Here is a 23,301-nt window from a genome sequence, read left to right as displayed (position 1 = left end):
TAATGGCTTAACCTCCCTCCCTTCAACCTGGCCCTATTTATCTTCCTAGTGTTATCCCCTGTAATAATCAGTTTGGCTTCTAGTCTGCTAAGCTTCACAGCTGTAGCCACTTAATCTCTACCTGTTAGCTTCCAGGACCTTTCCTTGGGCAGGAGCAAAACAAAGAACCCCAATCAGCAGCTTAACACTGAGGCAGAGTTCAGCGATGAGATAGCCTTACTTCTAGTCCTGTTTGGACCTTATGTTCCATTACCCAGGGTTTTATGTTTTCCCTCCATGATCAGTCTTTATGCTGTATTGCACTATGATCTTAATAACTGCATCTCAATCTTGTCCCCTCACATCTGATGCCCTGGTACTCTAGTTTCTTTGAGATTTAGGTCATCCCTAACTCTTCCGAGATACCTTTCAGGAGACTATTAGAAGGCAAGTTTCTTGAAAGAAGGGAATTTTCATCATTTGTATTTGCATCTCTAGAGCCTGGGCATAGTATACACTTAATAAAAGCTTCCTGCTTGACTGGAATTCTGTCTTTGAACCCCAATCACTGGGAGCATTTTCTGCTACCTGATGACAGATCCCTATGACTTTTCCTGTCCCAGGATTCCTAATGAGCAAATTTCTGACTCCTTCCTGCTCCCCCTGTCCAACTCACATATAAGCATCTGTTTGATCTTAGGGTCCTGACTTTCCCCATTCCCCTCAGATTGGATCATTGTGTAGCCAATTAAGCCCTGATTAAAACATACATAATACAGTGAACAGTCTTACTTATTTAGATTCATTGATTACTAAATCACTCAAATGTATTCAGAGAATGCAGAATTTTGACATTAAGATAGAAATGACCACAAAGAGATTTCATAAATGCTGACAATGATATGAGCTTTAGAAACAGCTTGAAAGGCTAATCATATGATTGTAAAGCATATCCATCAACAAAATTTCATCATTTTTCAACTCACATAGTCTAGGTGGGTCATCCAGTATGATAGTCATCTCTTTTAGCTTTTACTTATCTGGAAATTCAGTAAACATCCTATCCATGCCTTTATTTAAGTCATTGATTTTTTTTTTAAATTTTAAAGTAGTAAACGTACCAAAACCAAGCATAGGTCTCTGAAGCAATCCCTTGGATACCTCCTGCCATGTTGATATGGAACCATTAATGGTTGCTCTTTGGATCCAAACATTAAACCAGTTCTGAATCCATCTCTTTGAATTACTATCTAAACTATATCTTTATTTTCCATACAATAAGAATAGTATGTTATTTCATGTTATCAAATAACTGCTAAAATTTAAGTAAACTATGTTTTCAGTATTTTTCTGATTACTTAGGGAGATAAGGTTAGTCTAGCACTAAACTTTGCTTTTATGATCAGAGTCAAGTTACTGGCCTGCAGTTTGCAGATGCTATTCTCTGTCTCTTTCTCTCAATCTATCTGTCCCTTTCTCCCCATCTCCCTCACTCTCTGACACTGGGTTTACCTGTCTTGCCAAGCAAAAAGTACCACAGCAACTCACTGGGCTATCTTCACTGCAATTGTAAGAAAACTTTAACCTGTTCTCTTTCTGCTCTGGGTTGGTATGACCCTCCTTAAATAGCCTAGTTTCTCCCCATTCCAAAGGTTGCCCATAGTTGTGTCCAATGGTCTAAAGCTTTAGCCCTATGGCACCTCAGACCTCTTCCAGCCTCAGTGTCTTCTATTAGTAGGAATTATAGGCATGTGACATTAAACCTGGCACAGACACAATTCTCTTAGCTTTTTTGAAAGGTGGGGCATTTGACTTTCTCTAGTCCTGTGGTGCTGTTTACATTTCCCATAATCCTTCAAACATCACTGACAGTCATTCAATCATTTTCAGTCATGTCTGAGTCTTCGTGACTCCTTTTGGGGTTTTCTTGCCAAAGATACTGGAGTGGTTTTGCCATTTACTTCTCCAATTCATTTTACAGATGAGGAAACTGAGGCAAACAGGGTTAAGTGACTTGCCCAGGGTCACACAGCCAGCAAGTGTCTTTAAGGATCTACTTTCTCCAAGCCAGTTAATATGAATTCATCAAGGGCAGTTAGTTGTTCTCTCATTACTCATCTTCTAGCATCAATGTCCTTTTGGCCATTTTAATTCTGTTATTTCCAATGAAAAGGTTATTTTCCCATTCTAATCTGCCTTCCAGCCTCATCACTCAACTAAAATCGCTTTCTCCAAAAATTGCTAATAATAAATTCTTACCCAAAATCTAATAGACTTTTCCCAATCCTTGTTCTTCTTGACCTCTCTGTTGCATTTGACCACCATTGACCACTCATCGCTACTGAATATTTTCTTTTCTCTAGGCTTTTGTGGCAGTGCTTTCTTCTACTTTCTTGTTTCTTCGAAGTCTCCTTTGTTGGATCATCGTACACAGATACACCTTAATTATAGGAGTATCACAAGGCTCTGTCCTGGGCCTTCTCTTTCTACACTCTCTCTTGGTGACCTCATCAGTTCCCATTTCTTTAATTATTATTTCTATGCTGACCACTCCAAGATCTTTACATGACATCCTCAAATTCTTAGTGCAGTTTTCACCTAGTTTAAAACCTACATATTCAGGCTCAAACTCTCCTCAGAATTCTGGCTTCAAGTCATCAACTGTCTGTTGGATATATCAAGCTGAATGGTCCTGTAGACATCTCAAACTCAATATATCTAAAATGGGATTCATTATCTCATCCCCCCAAACCCAGCTCTCTTCTGAACTCCCCTATTTCTGTCAAGGGGACCACCATCCTTCCAAATACCTCGTTTTGACTCATCTCACATATCTAATTGGTTGCCAGACTGCTATTACCATCTCTGGAATATCTTTCACATCTATCACTTTCTCTCCACTTTTGTAGACAGCATCTTAGTCAGGTTCACTTCTCCCTGCCCTATTATAATAGCTTCCTAATTAGTTTTCATGCCTCAAGTTTCTCCCTATTCCAATACATCTTACATATCACTGCCAAAATGATTTTTTTTAATGTACAGGTCTAATATTATCATTCCCTTGCTCAATAAACCCCAGTAGCTTCACATTACTTTTAAATGCCTAACAGAATACTTTGTATGTTTTCCCAGAGGTTATAGCGTACCACCGGAGTTTATTGGGTGGGAAATAACATGGTTTTATTCATGCTTCAGGAATATCATTTTGATAGTTGCGTGAAAGCTGTATTAGAGAAGGGAGAATCTTGAGGCAATGAGAGCAATTTGCAGGATTTTACAATAGTCCACAGTAAGGTGGTTCAGTGGGTAGAGTGCTAGGCTTTGAGTCAGAAAGACCTGAGTTAAAATCTGGCTTCTGACACACTTATTAGCTGGGTGACCTTTAGCAAGTTACTTAACTTCTGTTTGTCTTAATCCACTGGAAAAGCAAATGGTAAAACACTGCAGTATCTTTGAGCAGCTAGGTGGGCACAGTGGCTTCACACCAGGCCTGGAATCTTCCTGAGTTCAGGAACTCATCTTGCTGAGTTCAAATCCAGCCTCAGACACTTACTGGCTGTGTGACCCTGTGCAAGTCACTTAACCCTGTTTGCCTTAGTTTTCTCATCTGTAAAATGAACTGGAGAAGGAAATGGCAAAACCACTTTCTTTGGCAAGAAAACTCCAAAAGCAGTCATGAAGAGTCAGACATGGCTGAAAATGACTGAAAAACACAATAGTCCAGGTAAAAGGTTATGAAGGAAATAAAATAAGAGAGATGTTATAAAGGTGGAATCAGTAAGACTTGGATGAGCAAATCTTCCTAATGTACAATGTAATCCTACCCTCCTTTTTACTTATCATATTTCTTTTGAATAAGGTATACCCATTCAGAACCTTATTCTAGTCATTAGTTTCATCCTACCAATACTCATTTATATCTGTGAGATCAAATTTGCTTCCTTGTGTTAAGATTTCTAGTTCTTCTTGCTATCTGATTAAACTTTGGATGTTTGTATGTGGGAATCATAGATAGATAGAATATTTATGATATACTTTCTAAGCCCTGGAGATAAAAATATAAACAAGCAAGACTGTCTCTACCCTCAAGGAGCTTATATTCAAATGAAGGAAGTCAAAATACCTGGAGTCTGGGGAAGGGAAGTAATAAGGAGGTAAGGCAGGAGTGGGGAACTATGGCCCAAGGCCACATTGGCCCTCCAAGTCCTCAAGTGCAGCCCTTTGACTGAATCCAAACTTCACAGAACAAATCCCCTCAATAAAAGGATCTGGTCTGCAAAACTTGGTCTCAGTCAAAAGTCCTCATCCAAGGACCTAGAAGGCCACATATGGTCTTGAAGCAGCAGGCTCCCCACCCCTGTGAGTCCAGATAGTGACATTTTTTCCCCCAATTCTTTTTAACATTTTTACTTAAAGTTCTGAGTTCCTAATTCTACCCTCCCTTCTCCCTCCCTGAGATGGTAAGCAATCAGATATAGGTTGTACATGTGCAGTTATGTAAAACATTTCTATACTTACTCATTTTGTACAAGAAGATTTGAATAAAAGTAAAAAAAATGAAAGAAAGCAAAAAAATAGTATGCTTCATCTGTATTCAGTCAATATCAATTCTTTCTCTGGGGGTGGATAGTATGCTTCATCATTAGTCCTTTGGGATTGTCTTGGATCATTGTATTGCTAAGAATAGCTGAGTCATTCACAGGTCTTCATTGTACAATATAGCTATTACTGTGTACAACATTCCCCTAGTTCTGTTCACTTCACTATGCATCAGTTCATGTAAGTCTTTCCAGGTTTTTTCTGAAATCATTCTGCTTGTCATTTCTTACAGCACAATAATATTCCATTACAATCATATACCACAACTTGTTTAGCCATTCCCCAGTTGATGGGCATCCCTTTGATTTCTAATTCTTAGCTGCCACAAAAAGAGCTGCTGTAAATATTTTTGTACAAATTGATCCTTTTCCCTTTTTTTGGATGTCTGGGATATAGACCTAGTAGCGGTGTTGCCAGATCAAAAGGTATGCACAGTTTTATATTCCTTTGGGCATAGTTCCAAATTGCTCTCCAAAATGGTTGGATCAGTACACACCTTCACCAACAGTGCATTAGTGTCCCAGTTTTCCCACATCCCCTCCAACATCCAAAAATTTCTTTTTCTTCCATATTAGCTGATCTGATAGGTGTGAGGAGGTACCCCAGAGTTATTTTAATTTGCATTTCTCTGATCAATAGTGATTTAGAACATTTTTTCATTTGACTATAGATAAGTTTGATTTCATTGTCTGAAAACTGCCTGTTTATATCCTTGGACCACTTATCATTTAGGGAATGACTTGTATTTTTATACATTTGACTCAGTTCTTTATATATTTGAGAAATGAGGTCTCTATCAGAGATACTTGTTGCAAAAATTTTCCCCAATTTTTTGCTTTTCTTGTAGTTTTGATTACACTGGTTTTGTTGTGCAAAAACTTTTTAATTTTATATAATCAAAAATGATCTGTTTTACATTTTGTAATGCTCTCTGTATCTTCTTTGGTCCTCAATTCTTCCCTTATCCATATATCTGACAGATAAACCCTTCCATGCTCTCTTAATTTGCATGTGATATCACTCTTTATGTGTAAATCATGTATCCATTTTAACCTTATCTTTGTATATGGTGTGAGATGTTGGTCTATACCTAATTTCTGCCATTCTGTTTTCCAGTTTTCTCAGCAGTTTTTGTCAAATAATGAGTTTTTGTTCCAAAGGCTTGGATCTTTGAATTTATGCTATACTAGAATATTATGGTCATTTACTATAATGTGATTTGTACCTAATCTATTCCACTGATCCAATACATTATTTCTTAGCCAGTACCAGATTATTTTGATAATTACTGCTTTATAATACAGTTTGAGATCTGGTATGGCTAGACCACCTTCTTTAGCATTTTTTTTCATCGATTCCCTTGATATCCTTGAGCTTTTATTCTTCCAGATAAATTTTATTTTTTTCTAACTCTATAAAATAATTTTTTGATAGTTTGAATGGCATGGCATTGAATAAATAGATTAATTTTGTTAGAATTATCATTTTTATTCTATTGGTTCAGTCTACCTGTGAGTAATTAATATTTTTCCAATTGTTTAGATCTGACTTTATTTGTGTGAAAAGTGTTTTATAGTTGGGTTCATATAGTTCCTGGCTTTGTCTTGGCAGGCAGTATCCCAAGTATTTTATATTGTCTACAGTTATTATAAATGAAATTTCTCTTTCTATCTCTTACATTCTTTAATAGCCTTTGTTAGGTACACTTCTCCCTTGGCCAAGAGTATTTCATTCCAGGATTTTAAGCGATAGTCCCAATTCTCATGCTCAGACATAATCCTCTTCTAACTATTAACTTGTAAAATCACTTTCCCCCTCTTCTGCATCCCTTGCCTTTAATAGACAGCAATGAGGAAAACATCATTCATACTCTATAGTTTTCAGTTTCTTGCCCAAGACTCATAAACTTTGACAATACTTTCTGAGCTCTTTCTGTAAGAATCATTTGTATCCACATGAATCACCAGAAGGAGATAGTAGTCATTCATTCTGACAAGTCCATTGACCAATCAATCAAACATTTATTAAGTGCCTAATAAATGCCAGACACTGTGCTAAACTGGGGGTACAAAAATATGGAACCCCTGTCCCAAAAAAAACCTTACAATATAATGAAGTCACAGTAATTACTCTGTTATGTCTTACATACATGCCCAAGAAGACAACAGATATCTCTGTTATCATCAGGCTGATAAATCGCTATTTCTGTTTTCCTGAGCAAAGAGTATTATTCTTCTTTTTTTTCTTTGATTCTTACTAAATTATTTTTCATTAATCAGTCAGTCAACAAGCAACATGTCCCAGGCACTTCATTAGACCTAATGATACAAATACATGGCTGAGCCAATCCCTACCCACTAGTAGCTTACATTCTGTTTGATAGTTTCTGTGGCTTTACTTTATCATTCCTTGGAAGGCAAACAACAGCCTTTTTAGACCTCAATCACCTGTTCACGAAGAGGCTAAAATTTGATTTTGTTTTTGTTTTTTTTAGCTTCAAGGAAACATTTTTACTTTTCTTTCCCTCTCCCACTCTGGGATATTTTTCTATTCTCTCACTTTTTCTCAAGAATTATTTACAATTTGTGACTTCTGTTCTTTTCCCCTTGCATTGTATCCTGTCTTCATTTTTTTTTTAAGTAAAGCAACACTTCATTGTGTCCAATAACCTGGAATGTGGAGAGTTATTCCTTGAGTCACTACACTTTTTCCTCTACAAATAAGGCCAACCTGCCCTTGGAATATAGATAAACAATCATTTGGTTATAGCAGAAATACTAACATTGGCTACTAAATGTAGCTCAGTTCAAAATTTACCATGCTCCATAATGAATGAGATTTTCAGTCTTTTTTTTAAAAAATTATTTGTGGGTGTTTATCCTTCACTTTCTAAATATTTTCTAAAGACTTTTCCAACTATTCCAATCCCATTTTATGGATGAGGAATCTTCAGGCCAAGAAAAGTTAAGTGACAGAGGTAATAAGTTAAGCATCAGTTGATGTCAGTCACTACTTTTCCTATTGTATTATGCTGCTTCCTGAGATGTTTTCTCAAAGTTATTCTTTCTTCTCTTTATTAGTGAATTTGATCATTTTTCCAAGTGATCATAAATCATTTGTGTTTTAACTTTTGAAAATTATCTGTTTATATATCCCTTAACCATTTATCCATTGTGGACTGGCAGTTATAATTCTAATTTCATAAGTTTCTTAAATATTTCATATATCAATGTTTATTCTGTCATGTTAGGCATAGATATTTTCCCAATCCATTCTTTTTTCCTTTTAATTAAATTGTGGTGTTGTATATACATATATATGTACATATATATTTTTATTTTAATATAGTCAAGCCCAGTGATCTTGTCCCCAATAATTCCTTTCATTTACTGAATAAAAAGAAGTCTCTTCACAATTTAGAAAAACATTTTATTTTGTATTTTTCCATTTTTTATAGTTCTTTGGAAAATGTTTAAATTTCTCATTCTTCTGGAATTCACTGAAGTAAGTGATATAAGATTTGGGTCCAAATACTTTTTATATCAAAATTGCAAACCAATTTTCTCAAGTACATTTGTTAAATAGTACATTTTTTCCACTTAGTTTTTATTTTCTAGAGGTTTGTCAAGCTCATACTTTTTTATACATTGGATTGGATGTTCAACATACACACACACACTACATATATATATATGTATATATATATACACACACACATATATATACACATATATACACACACACATACAGTATGTATATATACTATATGTATATATACATACACATACATATATGTACATATATATTTAGTTTCATTGATTTATTTTTCTATTTCTTTAGTACCAGTTTTAATTATAGCCATTTTGTTTTTCTTTTCTGTATACTACTTGATATTCTTGCTATTCATTTATTTTTCAATACAATTTTCATTATGATTATGTCTAGTTCCATAAAGAAGACCTCTGATATTCTTTGGTATTGCAATAAACATAGATTCTTGTAGAGTAATATTATCACTTTTATTAAATTAATGGAATAATGGATAGATATCCAACTTCAGAATCTGAAAGACCTGGGTTCAAATAACTCTGATACATATTGGATGGGTGACCATGTCACTTAACTTCCAGTGTCCCAGGCAATTCTTTACAGTTATAAATTTCAGGGCAGGTACCAATCTATATTAGGAAAGTAAGATTTTGGTATAGGAAGGCTTAGTTGAAAAGAAAAATCCCACCCATTTAATGTGAATATTTAATGTGTCTCCAGATGTTTAGGTCTTCATTTATTATGGTCATTGTAGTTTTATAGTCCTTTTTTTTTTTTCAGCTCCTGCATATTCCTGTGTAGGTTAATTTCCAAATATTAGGGCTTTTGTTGCTCTTGTGAACCTTTTTTTTTTTTTATTACCTTTTCTTTATTTTTATTATGATTAAATAAGAATGCCAATTTTTTTCTGTATTAATCTTGTTTTTAGTGACTGCTGAATTCATTTACTATCTCATAATTTTTTAGGCTGAAGTGATTGGATTTTCAAGTTATACTGTCATGTCATCTGCAAATGACATTTTGAAATCTTTATTTCCAATGTTAATCCTGCTAATATATTTTTCCTGCCTTGCTACAATTGCTAGAATTTCCAATACCATATCAAATAAAACCAGTGAAGATGGGAATCTTCACTTTGTACTTATTATTTAGAGGAACTGCTCCTAATGCTTCTCAACTGTATATCATATTGATTGTTGGATTAAGGTTGATAAGTTTTTCATTATCTTAAGGAAAAAAGTCCTCAATAAAATATCTATCAGTTTTTATCTCTTATTATGGATGCATATTGAATTTTATTAAAGGCTTTATTATATCTTATGAAATATGACCAAAAGGTATTTTTTTGTTTGTTTGTTAGTGTCTTATATTTTGGGGGGTGGGGAAATTATATTCATAGTCTTTTTGATGTTGGACCAGTGTTGTATATCTGATTTCAACTCTGTTTGGTCATGATGAATACTTTTCTTTTTGCATTGTTATATTCTATTGGCTAATACTTCACTTAATGTTTTTGCACCTATATTGGCAATATTGTACTATAAGTTCTTTTTAGTGTTATTTTGCTTCATTTTAAAATCAATACCACATTTCTCCCCTTGGCTTTCTGTACATTTATGAATATGTATGTAACATAGGGATATTGTTCTTCAAAATTTGAAAGAATCATACTGTGAACTTGAATATTCCAGGTTTTCCTTTTTGCTTACTATGGAGATTTTTTAATGACTTGTCTTATTTCCTCCTGGAGATTGGTCTGCTTAGAGATGTTCCTTTTCTGTGATGTCAAGTTTGGCAGTTTATTTTTTTTTTGTGAATAATTACCATTTCCCTTAAATTTTCTCATATTTTAGAATGTAGCTGTGGGTAGAAATTCTCTTATAATTTAAAAAATCTATTTTTTAATTTTTAATCTCATTTTCCATATATAATTTTTCAAATTCACATTTTTCTCTCTTTTTAAAAAATTAGATTTGCTAATGGCTTGTCAGTAACCACTAAATTTATCAATTTAAATACTTTTCTACTTATTTCTGCTCTTACTTTATAATTTCTTTTTACAAATTAAGCCTTGTTCAGGATTCCTTGAAATACAAAATACAAGTAATTTTAATAACATTTTGAACATTACTATTAAATACTAAATAAAATAGAGATGTATATTTGCAAGAAGGGTTTGCTACTGCTGTGGAGGAGATCTAGGATAGCGTTCATGTTAAGGAGGATTTCCTGATAAATGGGTAACTACAGAGATTCTTGTTTGCATATAGTGTTCTGCTAATTGCATGAAATCCAGTAGTAGTGCAGAGCTTCCTAAATGAGAACTATAATTATTTTAAGAGTTTTGCCTAATTATCCCATGGGAAAAAAACAAGTGGATGAAGAATATCTATTGTCTAGACCAGAAGTGTCAAACAATCAATGACTCACAATACTCCCCATTAAGGCTGGACAAAATTAAAATATAATTGAAAAATACTTTAAAAAAAAAAAGAGACAGTAAAACATAGATAATGTTAATATGTGATTTCTAGGTCAATATGTCGCCTACAGGAATCTTTATGTATGGTTTAGTGGTTCCCAGTTTCTGTGTGAGTTTGACACCACTAGACTAGATTCTGACAGGTAGTTCAATGGGGAAGCTTTAGTTTGGACCCGTCAATCAGTGTATACCAAAACACATATAAGTGTGTATATACCTGTGTGTACACATAAATACTTTAGGAAATATTAAGGAATGATTCTTTTTGCAAAGCTTTTTGCTTTTTTGTGTGTCTTAACAGAGAGAAGTACTATGTTTTGTCAAAGGCTTTTTTTTGTGCCTATTAAAATAATCGTTTGATTTTCATTTTTGTTTTTGATTGATTCATATTTCTTATTTTTTTAATCTTTCTAGTTTTAATCAAATCTTGTCATGAGGAATATTACACAATATATTCCTAATGTTCTTTTTGCTTTTACTTTTACTTGATATTTTGCCTCAATATTATGTGATATGTTGATAGTTTCCTTTCTCTGCTTTATCTCTCTCTGGTTTTATATCAAGGAGATAGATATTTGTTCAAATGATAGCCTTTCCCAGTTCATACTTGCTAAAAAGCCATACTGGACTTGTAAAGTTAGAGGTTTCCTGAGACACAGTCCAAAAGACGTATACACTAACCGGACTTTTAATAGAATGGAGTTTTCTATGAATTTTATTTTTAAATTATATAAATTACATATTAGATAAATATATGAATATTCATATATTATATAATTTATATAATTAAAATTATTTTTAAATTATATAAATTTTAATAGAATGGAATTTTCCATAATTCTTACCTCCTTCCTGATTGCTAGGAAGAGGGAGATGCAAAGATTTATATCTGGATCTGATTATGATGGTAGCATACAATAAATAAGAATTTAGATTTCTGCTGGAAAAGAATAATAACTCCATTTAACCCAACTAGAATTTGCTGAATATTTATCATGAGGCCAGGACTCTATTCTGTGCTGTGGCAACTAGAATAGAAATGGTTCACTGTCCCTAACCTCAAGCAACATGTCCATGCGCACATACAAAATAGCAAGATAACAACACATTATTAATTCTGGTTTCTAACCAACAGAAGTGCCATAGGATTTGGAACTCGAAAAAGACCTTAGATATTAACTAGTCCAATCTCATTTTACAAGGAATTTGTGCTGCTGACTCCCTCTGTGACCCTGGGCAATTCATATCATCACTTGGTGAAGTTTTCTGCCCAAGATTACACAGGAAGTCAGCAGCAGAGCAAAGATCCAAATGTAGATCTTTTGACTAGAAATTCAGTTTTTTTAAATTTTAAATTTGAAAAAAAAATACTACATTGCTGTCCTTCTAGTACAATCTAGCCTTGCCCAGAATTAGGGGAGCACTAGTATAATAAAAAGCCTCGCATCTCATTTCTGTGCCAACCTGGACCTGGAATCAGAAAGATCTGAATTCAAATCCAGCCCTGAATCATTTAGTAGTTGTGTGACCCTCAGCAAGTCACTTAATCTCTGCTTGCCTCACTTTCTACAACTCTAAAATGAGGGTAATAATAGCACCTTCCTCCCAGAATTGTCATGAGGATTAACTGAGGTATTTATAAAGCACTTAGCACAGTGCCAGGCACATAGTAAATATTATACAAATGTTAGCTAATCATCATTTTCTTCATTATTATCATCATTATTTTTATTATCATTATTTCTCCAGATCATTTCTGCAAAATAGGATGGAATGGTCAGGGGCTGAGCTAACAGCCTACTGAGGAAGTCAGGAGGGTCAGTGGCAAGGGCTCATTGGAGTCTGGTGCCAGGAGGTTAATGAGGGACTTCAATTCAAATGATCTGTTGCAAACAATTACTCAAAAAAACAAAAAGAAATTATGATGAACTATTCAGCCAGAACAAGGTCACTGATTTGGATATTTGGTGGATTTCTGCTCTCATCATATGCATGACAACAAAGCAGAAGGACAGCAACAACAACAAAATATAGCAATAATAATAATTTATATAAATAATAAATTATGAATAAGTAATAGCTGGCATTTGTATAAAGCTTTAGGGTTTGCAAAGTACTTTACAAATATTTTCTCATTTTATCCTTATGAAAACTCTGCGAGATATTGTTCCTATTTTACATATGACGAAACCGAGGCTATCTGATTAAGTGACTTGCCTAGGGTCACACAGCTAGCAAATGTCTGAGTTCATATTTGAACTCAAGTCTTCTTGACCCCAGGCCCACCACTCTATCTGGAACTCCCCAGCTGCTTCTGGTATTAACTAAGTAGAGTGTGTATGTAGGAGAAAAGGAAATAATGCAGTGTGCCTATGCCTCTTTCAACATTTCTGCACCTTTCCCATCTATCAGGTCTCTTCTGAACAATCTTTTAATGACTTACTATCCTACACATGACAAAATAAGGCAAGAAGATTTATTAAAAGACCTAAGTAGCCTAGAACCAAGAGGGCAACCTCTTCCATTGGTGGATACAGTTGCACCCCAACTATATTGAGATGCCAGGACTTCTAGGATCTTTCGGCCTTGGCTTTGGAATGCCAGCAAAGCTAAACCAACAGAAACACTTACACGGTGTTGCTCTAGGGTAGAGAGAGATCATAGATTATAAGGTAGAAGCTCTCAATTAAGTAGGGGGTCTGTGATTTTGTTTTTTGAAATTTTCCAATAAAATTGATTTCTTTTGTAACTCTTTGTATTCTGTTTTATGCATTTAAAACCATCACTCTAATAAGGGGTCGCGGGTTTCACTAGACTGCCAAGGGGGTCTTATGACATAAAAAAGGTTAAGAATCCCTGTTCTATGGGGGAATTCTTAGCTCAGTAATGCATCTACTAGTCTTAAAGAGATCAATCAATAACCAGGGGTTAACTATGACATTTTGGAAAGATTGTAGAACTGCAAACATAGCTATAGGGAGTCATTTAGTAACTGTGACATTACCAAGCAGAATGGAGAACTGGGGACATCTTGCAACACTCCTCTCTCTGGTAGGTTGGAGTCCATCATCATTTCCACCACATTACCAAGTATGGGCAGATGAAAGGATGCCTGTACTAGCAGACTGTAAGCTCTAAGAGGGCAAGCATCAAATTATATTCATTTTTGTATCCCCCCCAGCATCTCGTACGGTGGCATACACATAATGGGCACAGACTTATTTGTTTTCTTTAATGACTTGTCTGATATCATATAGCAAATCAACAGTGGAGGATGAGTTAGACCCTAACTCTTTTCCCAGTGTTCTTTCCACTAGACCATGCAAGACCAACTTAGCAGTTTATAGCAAACCATTCTAATTTAAAGCACATCAGTAATTGGATATTGGCTACATCTTCAGTACCCATAATAATGAAAGGAATAACTCTAAATATATCATAATGACCAATTACTTGAAGGGGCTCTATTCTGCACGTTGAACGCGAGCCCAAAGCTCAGCTCACAAGGTCTGTACTTCCTGAGGTGGTTGGTGGTGGTAACAGACACACACAGCGGTGTGGAGTCGCTGATCATTTTAAGTGGCAATTTCCTTTAATCATCTACTCATAGAGGAGAAGAGAGAATTAAAGGCCCCTCAAGCCCTTCTTGCATCCAGAAGCAGGTGGTTAGGGTTGGGAGAAGGGAGCAAAAATGTATGTAGTATTATACATGGTAATTCAACTCTGTAAAAACACTCCTTGAATGATTTCTGTTATTTAAACACTTAATCTGGTACCTTGCAATCAATTGTGTCAGTATTTTTAGGATGATAGTGATGATTCAGTGCTGTGATAATAATATATACATGAATATATATATATATATATATATATATACTTACACATACATATGCATACACATGCATATGTACATATGTGTATGTGTTTATACATATATACATATTTATCTCCCTTTAAGGTTTGCAAAGCACTTTTAAAAAATAGTAACAACCCTGTGAGGTAGGTATTTGAAGTACTGTTATTCCCTTTTTATAGCTAAGGAAACTGAGGCTCAGACTGGTTTAGTTATTCGCGCATTGTAAGAAAATTAGTAAGTATAAGGACTGGGGCTCAAATATAGTTCTCTTCTGACTCTACTACATGCAAATGTCTCTGCAAGTAGGGCCCAGAATTGTGCCCCAAAAGGTCAGTCCAAGACTGCTTCTTCTTGTTTTTGTCATTTTCAGTCATGTCTGACTCTCTGTGACCCCGCTTGAGGTTTTCTTGGCAAAGGTACTGGAGCAGTTCACCATTTCTTTTTCTAGCTCATTTTACAGATGAGGAACTGAGGCAAACAGGATCACTCCACTAGTAAGTGTCTGAGACCAGATTTGAACTTAGGTCTTTCTTACAGACTAAGAATAAATGTACAATAGCTGAAAATACTTATTGAAATTACAACATTAGTTATGCTATTTATTAGAATTTTGAATTCTAGTTTAAATTCTAATTAAATTAAGTCTAATTTAATTGTAATTTAAATTTAAAATTTACACTTAAAAGTATGCTTTAACTTTAATCTGAATGTTTTAGTGCAGTGTAAAACTGTGGAAAAGCAGGCTGGATTTGGAATGAAGGGACCTGCATTTGAATCTTTTTTCTATCGTTTACTATCTCTGTGACCTTCAGCAAGGCATTTTACTATGATGGGCCTCAGTTTCCTCATCAATAAAACAAAGGGGTTGCACTAGACGGCCCCTAAGGTCCTTTGTAACTCTTAATGTATGATCCTATAAATTATAACAAAGAATTTCCCATATTTCAGAGAATCAACTTAAAATGAGCAGCAAGGGCCTTGAAAGTCATTGCAATGTGTTGAAAATCCAGAGAGCAAAATTTTGAACGTCTTTTAAAAAAACATTTGCCCTTTAGAAATCTCATCCCGAGTTCCTCACATAGTACCAACCATAAGTAAGAAAACATAGACGGGAAGCTTCATAATTCTGCTTCATCTTTTTTCTTTGGTCTTTTCTTGATGGAGGAATGAGTAGGGACAATCTACTCTGTTTAGGAAACTACTGCTTACCTCTAAAGGAGAGGTCAGTGGTGACTGAGCTAGCCAGTTGTCACTGCATGTCAGAAGGTGTACGTGAGACTCACAGCTCCCTGATGACTAACTGCCACAGTGCAGGTTACAGGAGCATCTGGAAATATGGGTTACGAAGTAAAGGCGGGGTAGGAGGAGGCCAGGGGGAGATCGGAGGGTACCTTCGATAAATCATGAAAATTGGTCCACAGATGAAAGAGCAAACAGCTTTTGTTTTCTAATGAGCTCACTGGATTCTGAAATGGAGCCAAGGCAAGCAGAAAGACCCTATGTGGATTTAGGAGTCTTCCCTTATCTGCCCCCTAAAACATGTTTTTAAGCTGTAGTTTAGTTTTATACATGACAATTATTTTCCAAATCTCCCGTGGATGATACAGTTTCATTATGCAAATAGTCTTTGTTGAAGAATTTATTTTATAGCCCATCCAGAGGCTAAAATTCCCCATGGTGTCTCATTCTGATGTTTCTAAAGAGGCCCTCCTTCTGAGGAAATGCCAGACCATGAAACCCTGCTTTGGCTGTGTTTCGCAGAAGAATGAAGAGGGGTGCTGTGTGTAGAACAGACATTCCCTACCTGGACCAGAGAACACAGACACAGCTTTAAGCACAAAGCAGGGACTGACCCTGGGGATTCATCATTTGCAGACTGATTATCCAACTGCTTGCTCAGTCGAGTCCATACACAGTGTGACAAATGAGTGCTTTGGGGGGCATGACAATGCCAACCGTTGTTCAGAATGTGACATCCTTCGGTCTTCTCACAGCCACCCCATCTACAGTGAACCTGTTCACTTCCCCCTCCCTCTATCTTTTCACAGACCATATGGAGAGGAGCTAACAGATGTGTCTTGGTAGTGCAAGGGATCTCCACTGCACATAAAGGTGTCAGGAGTCCATCAGGGTAAGTGGGCAGTCTTCACTGTCCTTACGTTGGCTGTTTCTGCTCTGTGTATCAGCATCCCGGTGGTTCTCTTAGAACCTAGAACAATATATCTAACCTGGGTCCCGTTTTTAATAATAGGAAGTGCAGTGGATCAGTCGTTAAGAGTCCTTGATTTATTGTCTTTTTATGGGCCCTTTGCTATGCTACCACGATGGATACCTTGGCAGTCCCTTTCATTAATATCCCATAATGGAGTATTTATGATACTACTGTTAACTCATGGAGATATATTTTACATCTCTGCATAGTAAGTTAAAATGCTGGGTGTAGATGGGAGCCCTGGGTTGGGGACTAATTAAAAAAGTGGTTTGATTACAATTATGGCAATATGATTACTGTATGCAGTATGCTAGCAAAAAGCAAGCAGGGGAACGCAAAAGCCTGTGGAAAAATATACAGGTCCAAATCAGTAGTAGGATGTTTCCTCAACCTGAGCGATAATAGATAAATTCTCTGCCAGGGAGAGATGCAGTAAAGTAGGACTTTATAGTGTAGAACAGTTAGCATCTGGAATCAGTAAAACACTTAAAACCTTCTCTGGTTATTGATTCTTTTCCTCTTAGGAAATGGAATTTGGAGTCATCTAGTTAAGAATTTCATGTATCAAATTTTCATCCTTTTCCTTCTCCATATTTTGTTTTATTATTTATTTTTGTGTGTGTGAAAAGGAAGTCACTCAGGATTGGCTCACATTCTTCTCACTTTCGCAAAGCTGAGTCGTTGTTGTTGTTGTTTTAATTCCCATGACTATTTCTGGAATGATTTGCCAAGCTGTGATTCACTTCATTAGGCTGTCTCTGTGCCATCACATACCAGTAAATTCAATTTAGAGGGAAAAGAATCATGTACATCATCACACCTAAATTACCTCTGATGACAGAAACATGAATTTCATATGTGGCCTTCAGAGTCATGCAAAAGTATCAACGACGCTTCAGAAAGCCTATATCCTAGTTCCCTGTTCTTTAAATTTAGTTGCTAAATATGGACCCAACTGTTATCCTTCCTGTCCAGATAGCTTGCCTTCTCAAGATGCAGTGTGGTAAAAATGGCTGATCTTAAAAACATAAGATCAGGTACAGTTAGGTAGTGCAGTGGATAGTGTACAGGCCCTGAAGTCAGGAGGACCTGAGTTCAAACGGGGCCTCAGACCAAACACTTGACACTTACTAGCTGTGTGACCCTGGGCAAATCATTTCACCCCAATTGCCAACCCCCCCAAAAAAAACAACAACAATAACAACAAAAAATCACCATAAGATCATAGATTCAACACCAAAACGTAAGTTCAATTCCTTTCTCTCACATATACAACTTATATGATTTTGGTCAAGACAGTTAACTCTATTAGGCCTGAGTTTCCTCACCCATAAAATGAGGAGGCTGGTCAATGGAGACTATGACATTCCTTTTGGTTCTAAATCCATGACCCCTATGATTCTATACTACACAAATGTGACTTAATAAATAATAAATGCATGTTATTTTGAATAGACTGTACAGGTCATGATGAAAGAGAAGCATAATAAAAAGGTGTCATCAAAGAAAAGTATGGAAGTTCAGGAAGATGGTCACACAGGCCAAGTAAGGAATGGAAAATCCATAGGCTCCACTGGGAAGCTCATGATGTTAACAGGAAGTGAGGGAGGCAGTTAGGTTGGTACAGTGGATAGAGCACTGGCCCTGCAGTCAGAAGGACTGCCTCAGACACTTGATACTTACTAGCTACGTAACCCTGGGCAAGTGACTTAACCCCATTGCCTAGCCAAACAAAAAAAAAGAAAAAAGAAAGAAAAAGAGGAAGTGAGGAAGGTTCCCAGCACATTGGATGGATCCCACTGTGGCAATCTTATGGAAGGACCCAGACAAGGGTTGCATAGGATGAGAAGCATAGATAGGTTGTGATCTGCATTGTTGGTAAAAACTTCAAACTAGATGAGATTGCAGGTCTGTATGAGTGTGTAAGAGTGTGGTAGCTTGCTGTATGCAGATTATGTATGTATACAAAAGTTTTTCTAGAGATGGTTTGCAAGAAGACAAGCATAGACATCACCATCATCTCTTCCCTCCACACTTCTGCATACTTCATTCCTGCCAGAGTGGGAAGCAGGAGATTGGCACCAGAAGTTGGCCATTCTGCTCTCCTCAGAGAGAAAGAGTACTCGTCTATAGTTCTATCTATCTAATTCTTTAGATAGTATTAATTTAGGAAAAGTAATTTTTAGGTTCATGCTAAACTCCTGACTCTTGTTCCTTAATGGGGAAGCAATATCCAGGACTTGACGCCCTTCCTATCAGAAGCAAGTTCCACAATGAACATACACAGCAAATAGCAAATAAACTCATTTATCTCAGTCAAGAGCAAAACATAAATCAGAGCAAGTATACATATAAAAATATATGCCAGACAATCTAGACTGAATGAGCTCTCCCTTTCATAATAATATCACTCAGCTCAACAAAAGATAGAGATGCCACCCAAGGGGAAATTCCTCAAAGTCTCTAGTATAACAGATTTGAAATAGGACAAGATTGAAATTCTAAATGTTGGCTTCTACCCAGAATCTTTCTTCCTTCATGTTCAAGAGGTTAGAATCACACATCTTCCCTCTTGAAGTTGGAAGCCAGAAGAGATCAGGTCCCTATTTACTTACTCCTGTTCCCACTAATACTACCTACCCCCATGCAGGCTTGGGACATTGAGTAATCAATCTCCCCCATTGGAGAGAGAGTCCTATGCAGCTGGCCTTTTTGGGCCAAGCACTATGAGTGTTCCAGCATTGTCATTAACCCTTACAAGTTAGTGGGGAAAAATATTTTCCCAATTTATGCAATGGTGAAACTGAGCTACAAAGAAATTAAAAGAGACTTGTAAGCCAGATACAGAGCCATGGACAAAGCCTGGTTTCCCAGCTTCCCACCCAGGGCCATCTCCACTGGCAAGACTACAATTGATTATCTCAAACCTTTTCCTGCAATCATATAAACTAGTTTACAACTTAAAGGGGAAAAAATCAAGAGATTACATATGAATTTCTGGAAGTTATTGATTACATTTTGATAGCCAATTCTTCAAAAGACTACTGAGGCATCTTTCTTACTGGAAGAAAAAGTCCCTTTAATAGCTTATGTAATCTATCTAGTGAAGATTTACTACCGGTGAAACTAGGCAATGGAGCCTGGCACATAATAGGTTCTTAACTGTAGTAGTAGGTTTATTGATTGACTGACTACCTGATTTCAGTAAGAAGTTGAAAATACTCAGGCTTTGAGGAGTCACATCTACCTACCAAATGGATGGTACAGGATATCAAGTATTTTGACAAACATAAAATTCTTTGTCCTTTTATCTCCCCTTGAGCTTCTCTAGAATGCATTTCATAATTTAGGACTCCAATAGACCATCAGTCAAATTAGAACAGGTATCTCATAAAGGCTGCATAAACTTTCAGCCAAAGCTCAATTCTACAGCGCAAAAGCCAGTTCATCTGGAACAAATTGTTTTTACTCACCTTAAATAATCAATGTGGGGGATATTACTGTGTCCAATGTCTTCACTTTGTAATTGTCCTCTATCAGAAAAGTCTCATTTTCAGGCTTTATAGGTCTTATGCACACATTGGCATTGGCCATTAAGTTGTCCTGCAACTGTGTCCATCTAATTAGGCAGATTACTTGTTCACAATCCTCAGAAAGACTTGAAAGTTTTCGGTGACACGAATTATATATGAGTGTGTGTGTGTGTGTGTGTGTGTGTGTGTGTATGTATACCTATGTGTATATATGTATGCTTATATCTATGAATTACATGTCCATACACATCCTCCTGAACATAGAGAGTCTTTGATAAAAGAATTTTATCTTTGAGGTTTTTCAAGCATAAATGGTGAGTAAAGAAATTCCATTGAAGTTGGAGTTTCTGAGTGGGTGTTGGAAGGGACCTGAGAGGTCATTAGTTTAACTTCTAACTGGACAAGGATCCTCTTTCCAACATATCTGGCAAGTCCTTAGCCAGGCTTTGCTTGGTGAAATCCTTTTAAAGGAACCCAAAGGAAATCCTTTAGCAATGAAGATATGAGAGAATAGAGAACTCTCACAAGGTGAGAATGTTTGCTGAGGATTGTGAGTAGAGATAGACAAATAGAATTCAACTAAACTTTGCCCATGTGTATAGGATACCAGCTACAGTTATTCCTTCCACATTATAGGGGTTAACACTGCAGTGCTCCTGCAATCTGGAAAATCTGCATAAAAATTTTTGGCCCTCCCTTTGTACCAGAGAAGAAGTCTCAATTACCATGGAATTGAAATGTAAAATATGTTGATATTATACAATATTATACATATATTTTATGCATTTCTGAGTTTCCAAACTTCTATGTTGTCTGCTGGCCTTTGTGTATTCTCTGTGGCTTCCTCAAAACTCCCCCCAAATTCCCATTTAATTTCTTATGCCAACCCATGATACATTGAAACAGTGATGGGAAAAATTGTGATGTGGAAGGGATAGCTGTACTTCCCTTTGGATATCATTTTCCTTCATACATTTGTTCCAAACAAAGGATATTATACTAAGTTGCATAATTCAATTCAACTCACAAGCATTTATTGAGTGCCTATTCTGTTTATACAACTCAGTGCCAGCCCTGAGAATATAAAGGCAAAACCAAATCAGTGCCTGATCTTAATGATTTTACATTTCCTGAAGTAGGAAGAAAAGTTGGAAGAACACTATATGCACACAAATAAATAGAAGAAAGCACTAACATCTTGAAGGATTGGAGAAGGCTGTATGTAGGAAGTAGCACCTGAACCCAACTTTGAAAGATGAGTAGCACCCTGTTTGATACAGAGGAGGGAGTGGTGCATTTCAGGCCGAGGCGGCTTGTCCTAATGCACTAGGGCAGGAGAGAAAGCATGGGGAAGAACTAGTAGTGTGTTTTGATTGGAACACAGAATTCACAAATAGAGGAGTGTGTAATAGGGCTGGAAAAGTAATAGCGGTAGTGGGGCAGCTCATAGCAGGGCTTAAATGTTAAACTAAGGACATTGTATCTTATCCTATTGTTAATGGGGAGTCCCAGAAGGTTTTTGGGCCAGAGAGTGACATGGTAGGACCCATGTCTTAAGAAAATTATGTTGGCAGTGGTATGGAAGATAGACTGGACAACAGAAGAGACTGGAAGCAGAGAGACCAATTAGTAGGCTATTATGATAGTCAAAAGGAGAGAGAATGAGAGACTTGGGTGGGAGATGGGTTGATGGAAAGAAGGGGATGGATGGGAATGCTGTTTTCAAAGTATTTTATTTAAGAGATGTTCCCTCCTGGAGAAAGGGAAGAACATGGCTTCTGAGTAGAAGGATAAAAAGAATACTACTGTCAGAAGAAGTATAGTTAGGTCTTTCAAATTGAGCTTGAAATCATCTATAGCTTTATCAAAAGGAGAACAAGGTGAAAATGTGCTGATACTGTATAAATAAATCTACTAGTAATGTTCCCATACATTGAAATATTTGGGATCTTTTCAGTCATTTCTCTTCTATTGCACAAACAAAATAATACAACTTATTTCTGTGCTCACAAAAATTGGATAGGTATTGAAAATGCTCAAGAGTAGAGCTGGTCAGTGACAGAACTCTACCAACAAATAGATTACTGCATTATTTCCAGGTAGCGTAAGTGTGGAGGTTATGTCGGCACATCTTTCTAACATGCAGACAAAGAAGAAAATATACTGTGATCTATACAGCTATTGAAAATGTCTCCAACTTAGGATAACATGATCCTTGAACTTTGCAATAGCCGACTGATGGACACAATACCCACTTAAGAAACTGACAGATGCTCAGCACCAAATTCCTACATATTTGAGGTTACCTCTTTGATTTTCTTTCAACTCCAGTCCAAGTTAGTCCTGGCTCTCTTATTACAAAATAATAACTGTAGCATCCAGAAGTAACTCTTATTTCTCATGCCCTCCCCCTCTCCATGAATCATCTTGCCCAGAATTTCAGAGAAATCCCAATGCACTCTCCTTGCCTTTTGACTCTCCAAGAGTCCAGCCAAAATAAATCAAGAAAATAGTTTCCAGTTGCAGGACTGGCTGCCCAGCCACTCCACCACATCCTACCCGAATTAAATTTAGGTGATTTATTGGGAGGCTTTGATCTAAATAAGATAGGTAGAGCAGTAAGGTAGCCTTTAGCTTTAAGACCCAAAGGAAAAATAATGTCTTCCTTCCTTCCTTCCTTCCTTCCTTCCTTCCTTCCTTCCTTCCTTCCTTCCTTCCTTCCTTCCTTCCTTCCTTCCTTCTTTCCTTTCTTTCTTTCTTCTTTTCTTTCTTTCCTCTTTCTTACTCCCTTTCTCTTCTTTTTCTTCTTTCAATATAGTGCAGATTTTATTCATAAAAAATGCAAATAACTGGCCTTTTTCTGAGGGGCCTCCACTTTCTACAAGGACCTATTTAGTCACACAGAATCACAAAATCTGTAGTTGGAAGGCATCCCAATGGCCATTTATTTCAAACCATACCTAAAAGGAATTCCCTGTACAATATTGTTATCTGACAGCTTTTTTGCTTGAAGACCTCAAATAAAGACAAGCCTACTACCTCCTAACCGAGTCCATGCTGATTTTTGCTAGCTCTCATTAGTCAGAGAGAT

At 36.4% G+C, this 23,301-nt stretch overlaps 1 long non-coding RNA gene across 1 annotated transcript in view; it reads left to right on the top strand.

The window, feature by feature from the left end:
- Positions 1 to 23,301, top strand: part of LOC110212486 (uncharacterized) — a 523,454-nt gene that overhangs the window by 278,561 nt on the left and 221,592 nt on the right. Inside the window, exon 3 of the long non-coding RNA XR_002325678.2 lies at positions 16,514 to 16,596. This is a non-coding gene — a long non-coding RNA (uncharacterized LOC110212486). The remainder of the gene's footprint in view (positions 1 to 16,513; positions 16,597 to 23,301) is intronic.

This window comes from Phascolarctos cinereus, unplaced genomic scaffold (genome assembly GCF_003287225.1).
Source record: "Phascolarctos cinereus isolate Bilbo 61053 unplaced genomic scaffold, phaCin_HiC Scaffold_7;HRSCAF=346, whole genome shotgun sequence".
In the NCBI taxonomy this organism is placed as follows: Eukaryota; Metazoa; Chordata; class Mammalia; order Diprotodontia; family Phascolarctidae; genus Phascolarctos; species Phascolarctos cinereus.
This window is presented reverse-complemented; position numbering and strand designations above follow the sequence as displayed.